Source organism: Tinamus guttatus, unplaced genomic scaffold, assembly GCF_059628265.1.
Source record: "Tinamus guttatus ecotype Peru unplaced genomic scaffold, ASM5962826v1 Tinamus_guttatus_pri_ptg000460l, whole genome shotgun sequence".
Lineage (NCBI taxonomy): Eukaryota > Metazoa > Chordata > Aves > Tinamiformes > Tinamidae > Tinamus > Tinamus guttatus.
In genome coordinates this window covers 301,372-318,316 of record NW_028288994.1, presented here as the reverse complement: position 1 = coordinate 318,316, position 16,945 = coordinate 301,372, and the positions used below count along the sequence as shown (strand labels likewise).

Sequence of the window (16,945 nt, the reverse complement as noted above, 5' to 3'; positions counted from 1 at the left end):
GATGTTGGTGAGTTTGGTTTCTCTGGGCACATGGGTGCTGTAGGACACAACAGGGCAGCATCTCCGTAGCCCCCAGGACGCAGCATCTGTCGCTCTGTCTCTCGGCTCTGCTCCAGCCCCCATCTCAGGGGACCTGTCTGGCACATGCGTCCGCTCACTACTCCTCTCGCTGCCCCACGATGCAGCAGCAGCAGAACACTCTGCGCACAGCCCGAAGCGCCGTCCTGAGCCGCGAGCGCCATCGCCGGGGAGCCGCGATGTCCGGGAGGGCAGCGATGCCTGTGGTGGGAAGCAGAGCTGTGGGCAATGGGCTGCAGGGCACAGGGCTGCACCTGCTTGTCCCTGACACCAAGAGCTTCCCGAGGGGCTCTGTCCTCGGCACAGCAACTCCCGAGTGCTTCCTGCTGCTGGCCTTGGTGCCACCCCCTGTGCCAGGACAGGCCCACTGTCCCCAGCAGGGCTCTCCACGCAGGTACGTACCTGGCTCAATGTCAGGTGTGGGGCTGCAGGAGGATGCTGACTTCTCCTCTTGGGGCTCCAAGGCCGCCTGCATGGGCAGAGCAAGAACACGCACCCGTCAGCCATCAGCTGGCCCTGCTGAGGGTCCCAGTGCCCCAGGTTGCACAATGGCAAAGGGTTTGGATCAGAGGAGGCTGCCCATGGCTGCACGTCCCAAGGGAAGGGACCTGCGGCTGGCACGGCAATGGGACAAGGCTCGTTGTGGGGCTGTAGCAGCAGGGCTGGGCAGGGGGAACGGAGGCAGCCAGGGGCGTGCGTGGCACAAGTGGGTTTGTGCCCTGGTGTCGAGGGAGCTGCCCCTTCCCTCCTTGCTCGGCATCCAGATCCCAGGGCTGAATGTGACGTGGGCTGGAGCAGACTTCATTGCTGTGCCTTTGGCACTTGGAAACAGAGAGGAGCCGGCATCTCCCCATGGAGACATGGCAGAGGGCAAATGCCTGGGGGTGACAGTGGGATGCCATGGGCAGGGGGGCTCCGAGGAAATGGGGAAACTCTGGGCGCCCCCCACACAGCTCCCACGGCAGCTCCCGGGGATGGTAGGGACAGGGGAGGTGCTGCTTGCTCACCTGGGGAGCAGGGCCTGCAGCCGGGGGAGAAGCTGCTGCTGTTGTTTCCTGCAGCAGGGTTTCCTTGGGAGACGGGCTGCTGCTCATCTCATCCCAAGGGGTTTCAGCCAAGGGAGAGGCCTCTGGTGCAGTTTCTGTAGGAACTGATGGGGACGGAGGAGCATTTTCCCTTGCATGCTGAATGCAGTTGCTGGATGCAGGAGAGGCCTCTGGTTCTGCTCCTGCACTTGCTGTTGGTGGGACAGACACGCTGGCCTCTGCGTGCAGAAAGCTGCTGGCCAAAGCAGGTGCTCCTGGCTCGCTGCCTCTGGGCACTGCTGGCTCCAGAGAGGGGCTCTCCACGTGGCCAGGTGCCTCGCTCACAGCCTCTGTGGTGCTGACATGGGGCGAGCAGGGCACCTTCTCGTGCTCCGTGTCCTTGTCCACAGCCGGGCTGCAGAGGCTGGCTCTGACCCAGGGCAAGGAGTTAATTTCCTCCACCTCCTCCCCTTGCACAAGCTCTTCGCCAGCCTCCTCCTCCTCATCAGTGTCCTCTGCTGTCTCCTCCTGCAGTGCTCCCAGGCCTCTCTTGCCTCTCGGCGCCTCCCGTGTGGGGGCATGAGCATAGAGCCGCTCCAGCACCTCCCACTTGCAGCTTGCGCCTTTGAGGAGCTCCACTCGCGTGATCTCTGGTCTCCAGAGGTCATAGAAGGAGTTTCTGGCGAGGAGCTAGAAGGAGAGAGGGAGGTTTGTGAAGGGAGGAAAGGCCTCGGGGGCTCCGCCAGTGCTTTGACAAGCCGGCTGTCCCACACGGCGCGGCACAGCTGCTGGCCACAGCACCGGGAGGGCTCCCCCGTGGCCCAGCACTCCCTTGCACTCACCTCCTTGGGTCTGGCATTGAGTGATCCTGCCAGCGTCAGGGACAAACGGTTGTCATGGCCCTCCTCCTGCTCGCCCTGGCTCTCTCTCAGGTTCCGCTCCCTCCTTGGAAAAGCTCCTTCTCGGAGCTGGGCCAAGCTCTGTCCAGTGCGGTGCAGGCAGCTCCTCTCGAGCTCCTCCAGTGGCTCTGTTTTGATGCTGAGCACAGTCAGGTAGCGCGCAGTGTTGTCTTGCTGCACGTGCACTGGCCTTCCTTGGAGGTGGCACGTGATCTCCAAGGGTTGTTGCCGTGCCTGTGCTGTCCGTGCTCTCACTGGCCCACTTGGGCAGCTCAGTCCACTAGGCCAGCTAGGCCAGCTAGGAATGCTGCACTGGTGTCCTCCCCGACGACTGTAGGGATCGGGCCCTGTCTGAAGGGCAGAGGATGATGTGCTGGGGCGCCACTCTATGCTCTGGAGCTGCCATGATCTTGCCCGTGCACCTTGATCGATGGCACGTGCCAGTGCGTGTGGTGGCACAGGTACAGCGAGCTCCATCCGAGCACCGTCGGCATCAGGCTGTGCTGGCTCCCGTGGAGAGGGCGATGGTGTTTCCTGAGGCCTTGCAAGGCTGGTGGAGGGCTGCGGCTCTTGCACCGTGGAGAGGACATCGCTGGCCGTCTCCTCCACAACCTGCAATGAAGGACACCACAAAGGCAGTCCTTACTGCCGTGCTTGACCCTTCCCTCCATCCTTCCCAACGGGAAACCTCCTGCAGCCTCTGATCCCCTTGACAATGGCTCTGCCATGCAGGTGGCTGCTGCCCTGCTCCCAAAGGCTGCCTGGGGAGAGGGCTCGTGCCTACGGGCAAGCCTTGGGCAAAGGCAGCTCCTCGGAGAGCCCGAGGCGGGTGCGTGCAGGCTGCCGTGCAGAGCAGCGCTCGGCCTGCCGGGCACAGAGACCTCCTGGTGTCTCCCAGCACGTCCCGCCTGCTTCTCAGCCCCATGGGGAGTCAGGCAGAGGCTCGGCCTCCACCGCCGCTCAGCTCTGTACCTGTGCAATGCTGTGTTCAGAGGTGCGTGAGCCCTGAGGGCCGGGCAGCGGCGACAGCCGGTCCCTTTGGTGGGACAAAGCCGGGCTCCCACTGCTCTGCACTGCTGCAGGCAGCTCCTGCTGGCCCACCTGTGGGGAGAAGGAGGCCCGTGATGGGGACACTTGTGTTGGTACGAGCAGCTCCTAAGCACAGGAAACCCCAGCCTCATGTCGAAGGGAACCTCCTGGCTGAGCACAAGTGGCTGTGTGTGGCCTGGACCTGCTCTCTGCCCTCAGCACAGAGCTCCTGGGGTTCATATGGGTCTTGGTGCATCCAGGTCATAGAATCATAGAATCATTATCTTCAAAACCGTCGAGTAAAACTGTAAGAGTTTCTGGAGAGAGAGTGATAGAAGGTGTTAAGGGTGCAGCGACTAGAGCAGAGACCTTGGGGTGATGTGCCTCTCCCATTTCTGAAGCATGCTTGACTGGAGATAAGGAGGACGTGGCCTAAGGCAGTGGTGGCATCCAGTTGTTTGGGCTTTGTCAGGAAACCACTGCAAAGTGTCCTGGTTTTCCTATAGTTGCCCTGCTGTATCTGCTAGAGACATGGGGTTGTGTTGGACATCCCAGGCAGCCCACCTGTCCCTGTGGGCCTGTTTTGGTATCACTGAGTCAGGTGACTGCACTGATTGACATCAACTGCTTGCAGTGTCTGCATGTGCTTCAGCTGCCTAGTCAAGGAGCTCTGGTGGCAGTGGGCATGTGGTGTCCTTTCAGGTCACCAACTCCCTACCTGGTCCCCAACTGACGCTCTTGACAGAAGTAGGTGCATGCCTTCAAGCATCTCACTCGCTTTCAGTGTCACCATGTGCTTGTGTGTGAGCAGCTGGCTTTCCCCCTCCGTCCCCAGTGATTTTAAAGGGAGCATAGAGCAGGATCTTGCTTGCACACAGCCTTGCTGTGCTCCCTTCTGCCTGCACAGGGGGAATCCCACTTCCTGGGTGCTTCTGTAGAGCACATGGGAAGGATCTGAATTCCCCTCCAGCCCAGGGCCTCCTAGGCCAGCTGGAGAAGCCCAACCTGGCTCATCTGAGTCAATACCTGAACTCTGGGAAAATGAGTCCACTTCTTGTCCCCATCTAGGTGTCCTGCCCAGCTAAGAGATGGGAATTGGGTCTTCCAGAGTGGGACATTTCTACCTCTTGCAAATAACCATCCTCTGATGAGACCAGTTGCAATGCTGGCATAAATCTTCCTTCAGTGCTTAGACAGGGACCACTGTTGATTATTTCAGTCTATTCCAGGAGGAAGGAGCACACGGGATGGAGAAATTCATGAGTTCAGCTGGGCCTCTGCTCCTGAGCAGGTGTGCTGGATGGGCTCGGGATTTGGCAATAAAAACACATCTGATGAGACAGACTTACTGACACTGATGCCTTTAATCAAAACAATATAGGTACAAGTACAAAGGAATAGGAAACGGTTACTTACTGAATAATACTTGCCAGCAGAACTATGAGACCACACATTTCTCCAAGATAGCAGTGTGGAGAGGCTGGCAGGCTCGCAATTGTAGCGGGTATCCCTGCAGGAGACAACGTTGACCTCGATGTTGGGAGTCTCCATCCCACCGGAGTCTGCCCTCATGCTTTATTCCCGGGGCGTCCTGTCATGTAAGGCCAGTACATGCCAGGAGGCTGCCCAGGGGTGGGCAAATCTCCACCTTCCTGTTATAGAATCCTTCTAAGACTGTGCATGCGCACATTCCAGAAGGGGGTCTCATTCCTCAGTGTGGTGGTCCCGCTTTCCTTATCCTTCTCATTCTCACATTCTCAAATATCCTTAGACAGCATTTTATAGTTAGGCTGGCAGGAAAGCGGCCTGAACAGCAGTTCTTGTTTCCTTAGAGATCTGGGTGTTACAATCTTCCTTTTTTGGTGGCCTCTGCTGAGCATTATCAAAGTTGAGTATTTTTCCTCCAGTCCCAGCCCCAGCACCGTCATTCTCACCCAGGCCAGGAGGAGGGGAGGCCTTGGGAGAAACAGCTGGATGGTGCAGAAAGAATGGCAGCCGCGGGCTTTACCTTGGGACCTGTGACAGAGGTGAACCAATCTCCAGGAAGGACAAGATGCCAGCGAAGAAGTCCCTTGGCTTGAGTTCACAGCCTGAGGTCATCATTGGCCCAAGTCCTGTTCATGCCATCTAGGGGTGTGAAGAATGTCAAGAGAGGGAGAGCTAGAAGGTTTGAAGGGTGTGGAGACCTTGGGGTGATGTGCCTCTCTCACTGATGAAGTAAGCTTGACTGTAGACTGTTAGGACTTGGCTGAAGGACAGTGGTGGGATCCAGACATGTGAGCACTGTTAAGAAACCTAAGTGCCCAAAACCACTTGAAAGGGACACATTTACCCTGTAGGTCACAGGCTGTATCTGCTAGAGACACGCGGCTGTGCTGGACGCCCCAGGCATCCAGCATGGCCTATTTCTGTGTCAGTGAATCAAGTGCCTGAACAGAATGAGATGAACTATTTCAATGTCAGCATCTGCTCGTGTGTCAGCTTCCTAGTGAGTAGAGCTCTGGTAGCAGTGGGCATCTGATAACATTTTGGGGGAACAAATCAATTCCCTACCCGCTCCCAACACATGCTCTAGAATAAAGTAGATATGGTGATCATAGCAATCAGACACTGGCACATGCCTTCAACCACCTCTGACCCTTCCAGTGTCACCAAGGGTTTGTGTGTGTGCAGCTGACACCCACCCTGAACAACCAGTGATTGGGAGCATAGAGCAAGACCTCCCATCCAGGCATCCCTGCTGTGCTCACTTCAGCCTGGGCAAGGGGATCCTACCTGCTGTGTGTTTCTGTGGAGCTCACCACAGAATACCATGGCAGCCCAGGATCTTCTAAACCAGCCTGAGAATCCCACACTGGGTGACATCAACCAATACCTGAGCACTGGGAAAGTGAGCTCTATTCTTGTATTTATTTATCTTGACTAGCTAAGTGTTGGGAAGAGGGGCTTCCTGAGTGGGACATTTTCAGCTCTTCCAAGTAACCATGCTTTGATGAAACAAACTACAGGGCTGACACCAGTCTTTCCTAGTGTTTAGAGAGGGATAACCAGGGATTATTTTAGTTGACTACAGTGCACATTCCCCAGGAGGACGGAGCACGAGGGACAGAGAAATTGGTGAGTTCAGCTGTTCCTCTGCTCCTGAGCGGGGCCAGGCTCCTGGGACGGAGGCAGCTCGTGGCAGCCTGGCAGCACTGCCCAGAGACAGCTGAGTGCAGGAGCAGCTCCTGTGCCAAGAGCAGCAGGGCTGCGGGCACTGCCTGCTGCTGCGGACAGGGGTGGAGAGAAGGCAGCGAGAGGGGAACGGCAGTGTGGAGCAGGAGGACAGAGCAGAGCTCATTGAAGGAAGAAATCTTCACAAGCCCTTGCGTGGTAAGTCTCTGGCTGCAGGGCAATGCTGCTGAGGTTTCTGGAGGGATCTTCTGAGCCCATCCCACCCCATGACTGATAAGACTTGTCTCTCCTGGAGTACCCAGGGGTTGGCAGGAGAAGGAGGTGATTCAGCTCAGGGATTCCCTGATGCACCTTCACAGGGCAGGGCATGCTGCTCCTTTCTTCCAGGTATCGCTGCAGGGGTGTCAAGTGCTGGGTGTGCACATAGGTCTCTCCAGGTTTCTGAATCAGAGCAGCATCCCTGCACCTGAGGGAGCACCCTGGGCAGTGACTCTGCTGCCTGCAAGGGTCAGTGCTGCACAGAGAAGCTCTGACAGGGCCGGTCCCAATCAGCCAGGATCATCTTCCTGTTGACACTGTGCTGCCTCGGTCAAATCTGCTCACCTTGTTCATGTACAGGACATGTCCCAAGAGTCTTTCCAACAGGAAGATCAAGAGAAGGGCTACTTCCAAGGGCAGGAACTTTCCTCTTCCTGTCTGCACATTCAGTTATCCCCCTAACTGCTGCAGGGAGAAAAGAGGAGTGTATTCTGTTTTGCCAAAGTAGTGGACTCAAGCCTTCCCCCTCAGAGATCAATAGGTCTGTGAGAAACTTTGTAGAGCCTCTTCAACCCACCTTAGTCTGCAGACAGCATCAGCATCGCCTTTGTGCAATATATTTTAGTTGCTCTGTAAAGTGCCTGCACAGCGATGCCCCTGGACAGTGCCCTGTCCCCAGAGGCTTGTGTAGGGCAAAACTGGGCACACAAAAATGATGTGCTCTGTGAGCACAGACTGACAAAAATTGTTGGGACAGAGTAAGATGCCATCAGGGACTGCAGTGGGCAGCAGAGATGGTCAGGGAAGGAGAGGGAAGTGCCCACCATGACGGGAGGATGGATTTGGGGAAGTCATGCTCAGTCCTTCCAATGCAGACACCTTCCTCTGAGCAAGCCCTGCCACGTCTCCTCTGCCACCTGGCAGCCTCTCTGCCCTCACAGCCTTGGGGTCCAGGGTATCAGCCCACTCCACTACAGCCAGATCTCTGGCAAAGGACAGGGACATCCCTCCTGCTCTGGGCACATTTCCTGCTGCGCAATATAGGGGCTTCAGATGCATGGCCTGCAATGTCACCATCTGTGAGGTAGCATGCCCACATAGGTGAGGTAAGGGTGTTCCTGGGTGCCCCTCTGCCTGTCTTTCCTTTCTCCCCTCGTCAAAAGGATCACAGGATTGCTCCTTACGAGCAATCCTCACTCTAAATAACATGACTATAAATCGATTTTCTCACGATTCACAGTAGAAATGCTGAAAAATTCTGCCTCTGAGGAACACTCTGCAGCGGTGAGGGGGGCATCCCAAAGATAATGCATGTCAAAATAAATGTTAAAAATGCCCAAATTGTGCTCTCAATACACGTTCATTAGAGGTGGTGCTGTAGATACTGAAAAGCCCTTCAACAAACCAGGGGGCTTTAACTTTCAAAACTTTAAAAATCTGGGATAACTGCTCAATATCTTTTTTTTTTCTGAACAATCCACAAGGCTTGGAGAGAGTGAAATGTCCAACATCTCCCTCAATGAGTTCCTCCTCCTGGCATTTGCAGGCAGGCGGGAGCTGCAGCTCTTGCACTTCTCGCTCTTCCTGGCCATCAACCTGGCTGCCCTCCTTGGCAATGGCCTCATCATCACAGCCGTAGCCTGTGACGACCGCCTCCACACCCTCATGTACTTCTTCCTCCTCAACCTCTCCCTCCTCGACCTGGGCTCCATCTCCATGACTGTTCCCAAAGCCATGGCCAATCCCTGTGGAACACCAGGGCCATTTCCTATTTGGAATGTGCTACCCAGATATTTTTCTTCTTCTTCTTGTTTGGAGGAGAGTTTTCTTGCCTCACAGTCATGGCCTATGACCGCTACGTTGCCATCTGCAGACCCCTGCACTACGGGACCATCATGGACAGCAGAGCTTGTGTCAGAATGGCAGCAGCTGCCTGGGCCAGTGGTTTCCTCAATGCTCTCCTGCACACTGGGAACACATTTTCCCTGCCTCTCTGCCAAGGCAATGTGGTGGAGCAGTTCTTCTGTGAGATCCCCCAGATCCTCAAGCTCTCCTGCTCGCACTCCTACCTCAGGGAAGCTGGGTTTCTTGTTGTTAGTACCTTTTTAGTCTTTAGTGTTTCGTTTTCATTGTGGTGTCCTATGTGCAGATCTTCAGAGCTGTGCTGAGGATCCCCTCTGAGCAGGGTCGGCACAAAGCCTTTTCCATGTGCCTCCCGCACCTGGCTTGTCTCCTTGTTTGTCATTACTGTATTGTTTGCCTACCTGAAGCCCCCCTCCATCTCCTGCCCACTTCTAGATATGGTTGTGTCCATTCTGTACTTGGTGGTGCCTCCAGCCCTGAACCCCCTCATCTACAGCATGAGGAACAAGGAGCTCAAGGAGGCACTGAAGAAACTCATCCAGTGGGTACAAGGTCAATGATAACAACTGTTTCATTCACTCACTAGAATATCTAGCATCAAGTCTGTATTTTATCCATTTCTTTCATTTTTACTTCTCTCTTTTACATCCATCTTAAAATCATAAATAATAAAATAAAGATACCTAGTTTTTGTCACATCTGCCCAGGAATCTCTCATTAGGACTTAAACATAGACCAGGATAAAGCAGGAAGCCAGGCTTCCCCCTTCACTATCAGAGAGGGGGGATTCTCTGAGCCGCTTCTTTGAGCGGATGTGCCCAGTGCAGAGAGGAGAGTTTCCCTCTGCAGCGTCTTTTCCAGCACTGACACCAAGGAACCTCTGGGATACAGAGTCACGGTGGGACAAGGGCAGGTAGGGTGAGACCAGGGGTCCAGTGTTGTTTAGGAGATCTCAGCTCTCATGCCTATGGTGAGAGTGTGATCTCAAATCTCTCTAACAGAAATGGCAACCAAGTGTAAGCACACATTTCCATGGCTCCATGCAAAGCTCCAACACACAAAACTAAACATGAGTGAATTGAAGGAAAGTCTAGAGGCAGCCTTTCCATGGCAGTTCATCTTTCCTGAAGACACATTCCAGGAGGGCAGCAGGACTTTCTCTATTTAGAGTTGGCCTCCTCATTTCCATGCTGTCCTTCCACGCTTTATTCTGCGGATATGGCCCAAGAACTCTCATAATCTGGTCGAGATAGACTTGTTTTTCCTCGTACCCTGGAAAAACAGGCAGGACCAATCCCTGGGCTCCCTTAAGCCACAGCTGGATTCCAGAATAATATTTCCATAATAAAAGGGGATCTGCCCTATGATGGTCCTGAATCTGGCCTCTCTTTAGAAACTGGAATCAAAAAATATGCCCAAGGGTGTGCAACCACAAATGGGCCTGCTCTTCTGCTTGTGAACTCCATGAGATCCAGGGGATGACCTCAGCATTCCAGGGTGATCTGTTAGCCTCAATCTAGGGTTCATCTCTCAGTGACCACTGTAGATGGGCAACAGTGCCCATCTGCCCCACACGTGACTGTGTTGATGAGAGAACCCCCAGGGATCTCCAGGCACAGGGTTTGCCTGGGAGTGGGCACTGAGTGCCGCTTTAACGAAACGGGGATGACTCAAAGGGCAGGGACCAGAAGGTAGAGCACTAAAGCCAGGTGCACATGGGAAAAGGAGGGCTCTGCAATCCCCAGAGAGGCAGTGGAGACCCAGGAGGCCCAGGGAAGGGGCAGTGGAGGGCGATTCCTGCACCCGCCGTGAAACACCACAGCCTGGAGCTAGTGGCCACCCAAAGACATCTCCTGCCATTGCAATATTGTGGGGGCACTCTGAGTACCATCAGACCTCAGCCACCAGTATCAGTGGCCACAAGGGCACACTGATGGCTCATGGTCAATTTGTTGCCAACCACGACTCCCAGGTCCCTTTTTGTTGAGCTACTCTCCAACAGGTCAACCCACGGCCTGTCCTGGTGCATGGGGTTATTCCTCCCTAGCTGCAAGACCCTGCACTTGCCCATGTTGAACTTCATGATGTTCCTCTACCCCCAACTCTCCAGGCTGTCCAGGTCCGTCTTAAAGCCTGCACAGACCTCTGGGCTATCAGCCATCCCTCTCACTTTTCTGAGTCTTGCTGAGGGTGCACTCTGCCCCTTCAGGCCACTGATTAATGAACTGACCAGGTTTTGACTGATTCCTGATACCAATAGTTGTAGGTCTCCAACTAGGCTCTGTGCCACTGATCACAACCCTAAAGCCTAAACCCCAAATCCAGCTGCTCACATGGAGGTGACCTCACAGGTGCAAACCCACCACATCCCTGCTGCTGCCTGTGGCCATCAGAGACAGCAGCTTCCTCAAACCCCTTCCCCACGCAGGAACCACTGCTGCCCTCTCAGCTCCTCTCACCACAGAGACGCCCCACCCACCGCCCACGCCTGCCTGCCTGCTGCCGGCCAATCAGGCACTCACAAAGACATGACGTCACAGCGCCATCCCGCCCAGCTCTCTGGCCCTGCCCTCCAGGGCAGCAATGGCCTCCCCAGCCCTTCCCCGCCAGGAGCCCAGCCCGGGCCCAGCAGCTGCTCCGCGGAGATGATCTCAGCAGCGCAGAGCCCCGCAGGGCCCGGCTGCTGCCCAATGAGGCGCTGCGGGAGTGGTGACCTCACAGTCACCAGGCAGAGCCAGCCCTGCTGCTGCCCAATCAGCTCTGCCCGCAGCGGGGACCTCCCAAGCAGCAGCCACGCCCTCTCCCTGCAGCTGGCCTATCAGGGGCTGCGGCAGCAGTGACCTCATCATGCCCAGCGCAGCCATTGGCCGTCAGCTGCCATGGCAACGCTGCGCCCTGCTGACCCACCAGCAGCTCCGCCCTCCCCTGCTGCGGGCAGCGCCATCTCGTGGGGGCTGCGCAGGGCGTCGCAGGGCTGGGGGCTGCCGGGCCCTGAGGTCGGGGCCCCGGGGCGCGTTGGCTGCCCCGGCGGGGCTGGGCTCTGTCACAGGGGCCCCGCGGGGCTCCAGGCTGTGCTGGGGGCCGTACGGGGCCGGGGCAGGGAGGGGAGCCCAGCTTGGGGCTCGGGGAAGCCCCAGCCCCAGGCGTCCTGGCTGCCACATTGTCCCATGAGCAAGGTGGGACCCTCAGGCAGGATTTTGCAGCAGCCTCCAGCCCTGAACAGCTACTGCCACAGCCTGGGATCCACAGGGGTCTGCAGAATCCTGGGGACCATCTTAGCGAAGAGAAATCCCATCTCCCTGGAACCCTGCCAGAGATGTGGCTTTCCAAGTCACTGCCAAAGGAAGGACTTCTTTGGGTGCTTATTCGATCTGTGGCAGCTCATCAGTGATACTGTGAGCCCAGCTCTTCATGCTGGGGGTCCTTCTCTCCCCTGTCTCCTGTGTGTCCACCTAAGTCTCCCATTCCCACATGTCCTGTTTAAACTGGCAGTTTCTAACATCCCCTTACGCAGGAGGCGAGACATGACTCCTGAAGGCTTCAGTATGAGTCTAGCAGAAATCACTTTATCCGCATTGCAGCACTCTATTTATCTACTACATTTCTGTTAAGTCATCTAACCATGTGTACGCTTACATTGCGATTGGTTGCATACTACTGTCCACACATCTTCACCGGAATAGGTTGCCTGTAGATATCAGGGGCACACATTTACATGATTGGCCTGCGCACAGTCCTCTATCCTGCACTGATAAGCTTGTTTACAGGTTCTTCCTCTCCTACTTCTGTGTTCTTGCAGCTGGTGACTTTCCCACGATCTTTTCGCCTTGGTCTTAGTCCGGCTCATCATATTCGTCTTCTATCAGGAAGCCTCTGTTACTTAGATATGCTCCCACACCCTTAGGACACCATCTGGACACATTGTGACTCCTCCTGATACTCTGTTCACTCAGGTTGCCACGCTGTTTGAACGGCAACAAGAGGCCCAGCGGCTGGTTTGGCCTTTACGGAGATTAAAGCTTGCTCTGTCTTTCTGTAGTCTGTCCCATTATTCAAGTCCTTACTATATGTACGGATTGTGTGGACTTTGCATACACTCAAAGAGTGTCATTATTTTCCATGAAACTATACACTGCTTTATTTTTTTGTTTCTTCATAACTAAAAGAAGATCCCCCTGTGCCTGTTGGCAGCCAGTTATCTAAATAAAGCAGGTGAGAATTGGGGAAGGTGAGCTATAACATTGAGTGCAGACTTAGGTGGACTAAGGCTAGCTTTCCACATGAGTGATTTTAATTCCTGAGAGGCTGATGAGGGAAAGAGGAGGCGGGGAGGAAGATTGTGCATACAGTGCCTCATCTCTGGGACACAGCTTTTCCTACATGTGCTGACTTCATTAAGAGTCAATCTGGATGGCTATGAATTGGAGGGTGTGCTGTCAGCTATTCTTTGGATTAATAATAGAAAACTTTAAAAAGATGAAATACTTGTAACTGATTGTTGTCTTCATCTTTCAGCTACACTCCCCAAACCTCTCCAATTAGTCATGGAGACTTGAAGGAAATTGCATGGAGAGTCCTGGGTTATCAGGGCTTTTTGGTTTTTAATGAGCTCCATGTAGTACTTGGAGCTGAGTCCATGAATTGCAGCTATTGAAAGGAGATTGAAGATATCCGTGAAGAAGTCAAAGTCAGAAGGAAACCCTAAAGTTTTGTAGAGCATTAATGGATCCCACTGAGGCCATTAACTACAACAACTCACCAGGGCCTGATTAAAGCTAAAAAATATAATCATTGGTAATAGTTAGGTAGGGAAAATACTCAGGTGGCTCTGATGCTGATTACACCCTTGATGTGTTTTATCAAGGAAAATGGCCAAGCATAAGCAGAGAAACCCTGGAAAGGGAGATCCCTTCCTGCATGTGTTGCCAACATCCTCCCTGGCATCAGTGTTTGGGTGAAGGTGTGCAGTGCTGAGTGCAGGACAAACACACGACACCTCCCAGGGTCCCCAGAAGGATAAGGGGGGGTAAAGAAGTCCTGATGATTCGGGGAAGGCCTCTGTGACAGACACCAGCCATAGTCAAGAGGATAAAGACCTCCATTCTGTTGGGACCTTGGCAGTGCCCTTGGCCATCTCTACCACGGGTCATCCTATAGCTGCTCCTGTGTCCCTGCAGACTGTGGACACCCAATCTGCTTCCCCAGCAAGTTCTCACAAGAGGTTCTCCTTCCCTTCATTGAGAGCTTTTCCATCCTCAGTGGCTCTTTCTTGAAACACAAAACCATAGGTGGTGACAGACTCGCTCTGGGTGCCCTGTAGCACCACTGCTCTACCCTTCAAGTGATATTTCTTCATCCTATTGCCCAGTCTGAGCTTCCCAAGCTGTATTTTTGTCCTGTTTTCTCTTTTCATGCTGCTTCCCACTACCAAGGAAATCTCTTGGCAGCCCCACAATGTGGGGACGAATATAACCTTGTGTGTCACGACAGAGTGGAACGTGAGGAACTGAAGTGCCAGGGCCTGAACGACAGGCCCGAGTCGGGGTTGACTTAGAGATGAATATGGCACTGCCTTTGCAGTAAACAACACTCACCTGTAGAATGGCTCATGCCAGCTTGCATGGAGGCTTATTAAACTGTACCTTTTTTAAGCTCTCATGTGGCTGTTTTTGACCTTGAAGGGAACCCTCCCATCTGAGGCCTGGGCTCTGACCAGATCCCCGTCCCACATGATAGGGAAAGTATGCCACATCACATGTTATCGCTCACAAACAAAATGCAAGTTATCTTGATTTGCAGATTTGGGTCTATAAAAGATGGACACACTTGCTGCGATTTTGGAGACCTCATGGGTGGATGCACCACATAAGACCTCCCAGTTGCCGGGAATGTTCTCCAAATCCTCGCCACAACAGGGACTCCTCAGCGAATGCAGACCTGGAGGATGATGACATATGATGGCATATTGAGGCAATTGGTGCTGTATCTTTTAATCACTATTCTCTTTCTCATATAGTAATGGTTAGGTGTATTACCTTGCTTATTTTGTCTGATGCTGAAACCAATGTGTAATAAGCTTATTTTGTTAAATGTATCATTCTGTACTGTCTTAATATTAATAGTGAAATAAGACCATTCTTCCCAGTGGCGTCTGGTTCTTTCCATCGCCCTGTCTGCCGTCTGCCCTAGAGCTGTGCCGGTGCTCTTCTTTCTCATCATGCTCCTTTGCATGCCCCAAGCCCTGGGCCCTTATGGCCATGAGTAGCAAGTGTGTGTTACGAGCAGTGTGCAAATTATTGCCTAATGACTTTTAAAAGAAGGGAAAGATGCCTCTTCTCTTGCTGTGCTCCAAGAAAATGCAGCCCAGCCTGAACCAGGCAATGCCCGTAACAAGACCAAGCAACGCAGAGCAAGGTCCTTCCTTGCACTCAGATTCTTCTATTCCCAGTTGTCGCTTTGACCATGCGGGTCACAGGTGAAGTTGTCTGAGGTGTGAAACACAGGAATAACACCAGAGGAGAAATTGCCACTTGTGCACTTTGAGATTTGATCGTGACACATGCAATGGTGCAGTGTGACAAACAGAGAAGGGGTAAAGGGAAGCAAGCTAACCATCAGGAGGCATGAAAGCAGTGCAAGATGCAGTGCCATAAATGCAGCATTCCAATGTGAGCCCCTTTTTGCATCTATCAGGCGGTGCTCAGAGAATCTCTGATGTGTGACGGTCGCTTGCCAAGGGCCAGAGGTACAAGCAGTGTAACTGGGGGGACTTGATTTCTTCTATTTCATGGAGCTCTGTCAGACGTGGGCACTGAACAGTGCAAGAGAGTCCCCTCAGAGCCCATGGTTTTGTGGGTGTCCAGTTTGCTGAAGTGAGTGCTACTCAGATCCTGCTCCAGCAAGGGAAAGTCTTCCTTTCTCCATTTCTCCATGGTCTCCAGGGCCTAGGATTCCTGAGGGTCACTCTTAGCACTAAAACCTGAGGCAAAGAGGGCCTTTTCTGTGTCCTCTCTCACCAGGGCTCTTGGCCCATTTAGGAGCAGGCCCGTATTTTCCCTAGTCAGCCTTTTGTTCCTGCTGTATTGTTGTATTCTATTTTAAATAATTACTTATTATTATTTTATTCAGGAAGGTAAGAGTAAAAATTCATAAAGAAATAAATGAAGAGCACATGTTCCATGATAGGTACATGGGAATGACAAGTGACTGCACACAGGACAGTTTTTGGCACCGACATTGTACCCATTGGGGAAGTTTCCTCAGTGCCTCCTTGAGCTCCTTGTTCCTCATGCTGTAGACAAGGGGGTTCAGTGCTGGAGGCACCACTGAGTACCGAATGGCCTGTACAGAGAGATCCAGAGCTGGGAAGGATATGGAGGGGCGAGAGAGGGGAATAAAGTGGCTAAGGGTGACATTTCAGTGCCCCTGTGACCGGGGGTAGGAGTCAGAACCAACCAAATGGGTATTACGACCTCTAATCCCTCTGGGGGGCTGCAGATGACTGCACAGTCCAGGGCACCTGGACTGCAGAGCATTTCCAAGGATGCTCATTGTGTCCGATTGTGCCTATACAGCCTGCCCCTGGTATTTGATAGATGGTGACCCAGAGGGCTCTCCGTTCTCCCTTCTTCCTGACAGTTGACTCCTCACTGCCTCTCCTGAGACTGCAGAGTCCTCTTTTGCCTGCGAATACCCAGTGCTTTACCTCTAAGAAACCCCATCTTTGAGGAGCTCTCCCTTTATGAGGCTCTACTCACAGTCCATCCCAGGCATATGCTGCCCCAGGAGGATCTCTGTGCTCTCCTGACACTGACAGCTTCCCCTCCATGAGAACAGCCATCTGACACTGTGCCTTAATACGTAGGAGAGCTGTGCATGTGTAAATCCATGACCATTCAGCTTCTCCAGTATCCTTGGAGTCTGATAGGTGAATTCTCAAACCAGCCCTTGGCCTCTGAAAGATCATTACACGATTCTGAGCTCTGTGTTGCTGAACCCATGGAGAATCCTGTGCAGCAGGCCCTTGAGGTGTGCAAGTCCTTGGGCCTATTCTTGACACCAGCTTTGGAGGAAAAGCCCAGCTTTCACGCACTGTACTGATAGAAATTACTTTATTACAGAGATACTGTTAGGGAGCCAGTCCTTGTCCAGCATTTGACACAATTTAGGGTATCAGGTGAGACAGAACAGACACCGTAAAAAGGGGAATGAATACAAGTAGATGTAGCAACACGATAACAATTATTATCGCTAATAAAAGTCATAATAAAAATAACATGAAGAAACAATGTTCAATCCAGTTACGGGATACAGAAGGAGTCATTTGTGGAGAGATGTGGAAAAATAACTACTGCTTAAAAAGGTCCATGAAATCACTTTCCTAATGGCATCCTTGAGCTCCTTGTTCCTCATGCTGTAGATGAGGGGGTTCACTGCTGGAGGCACCACTGAGTACAGAACAGCCAGCACCAGATCCAGAGATGGGGAGGAGATGGAGGGGGGCTTCAGGTAGGCAAACACTGCAGTGCTGACAAACAGGGAGACCACAGCCAGGTGTGGGAGGCACATGGAAAAGGCTTTGTGCCGGCCCTGCTCAGAAGGGATCCTCAGCACAGCTCT

At 53.4% G+C, this 16,945-nt stretch overlaps 1 pseudogene; it reads right to left on the bottom strand.

Moving 5' to 3' along the window:
• The window catches only part of LOC148593069 (olfactory receptor 6C3-like), a 43,802-nt pseudogene extending 29,854 nt beyond the window's left edge, over positions 1–13,948 (bottom strand).
• Positions 13,949–16,945: the final 2,997 nt, after the last annotated feature.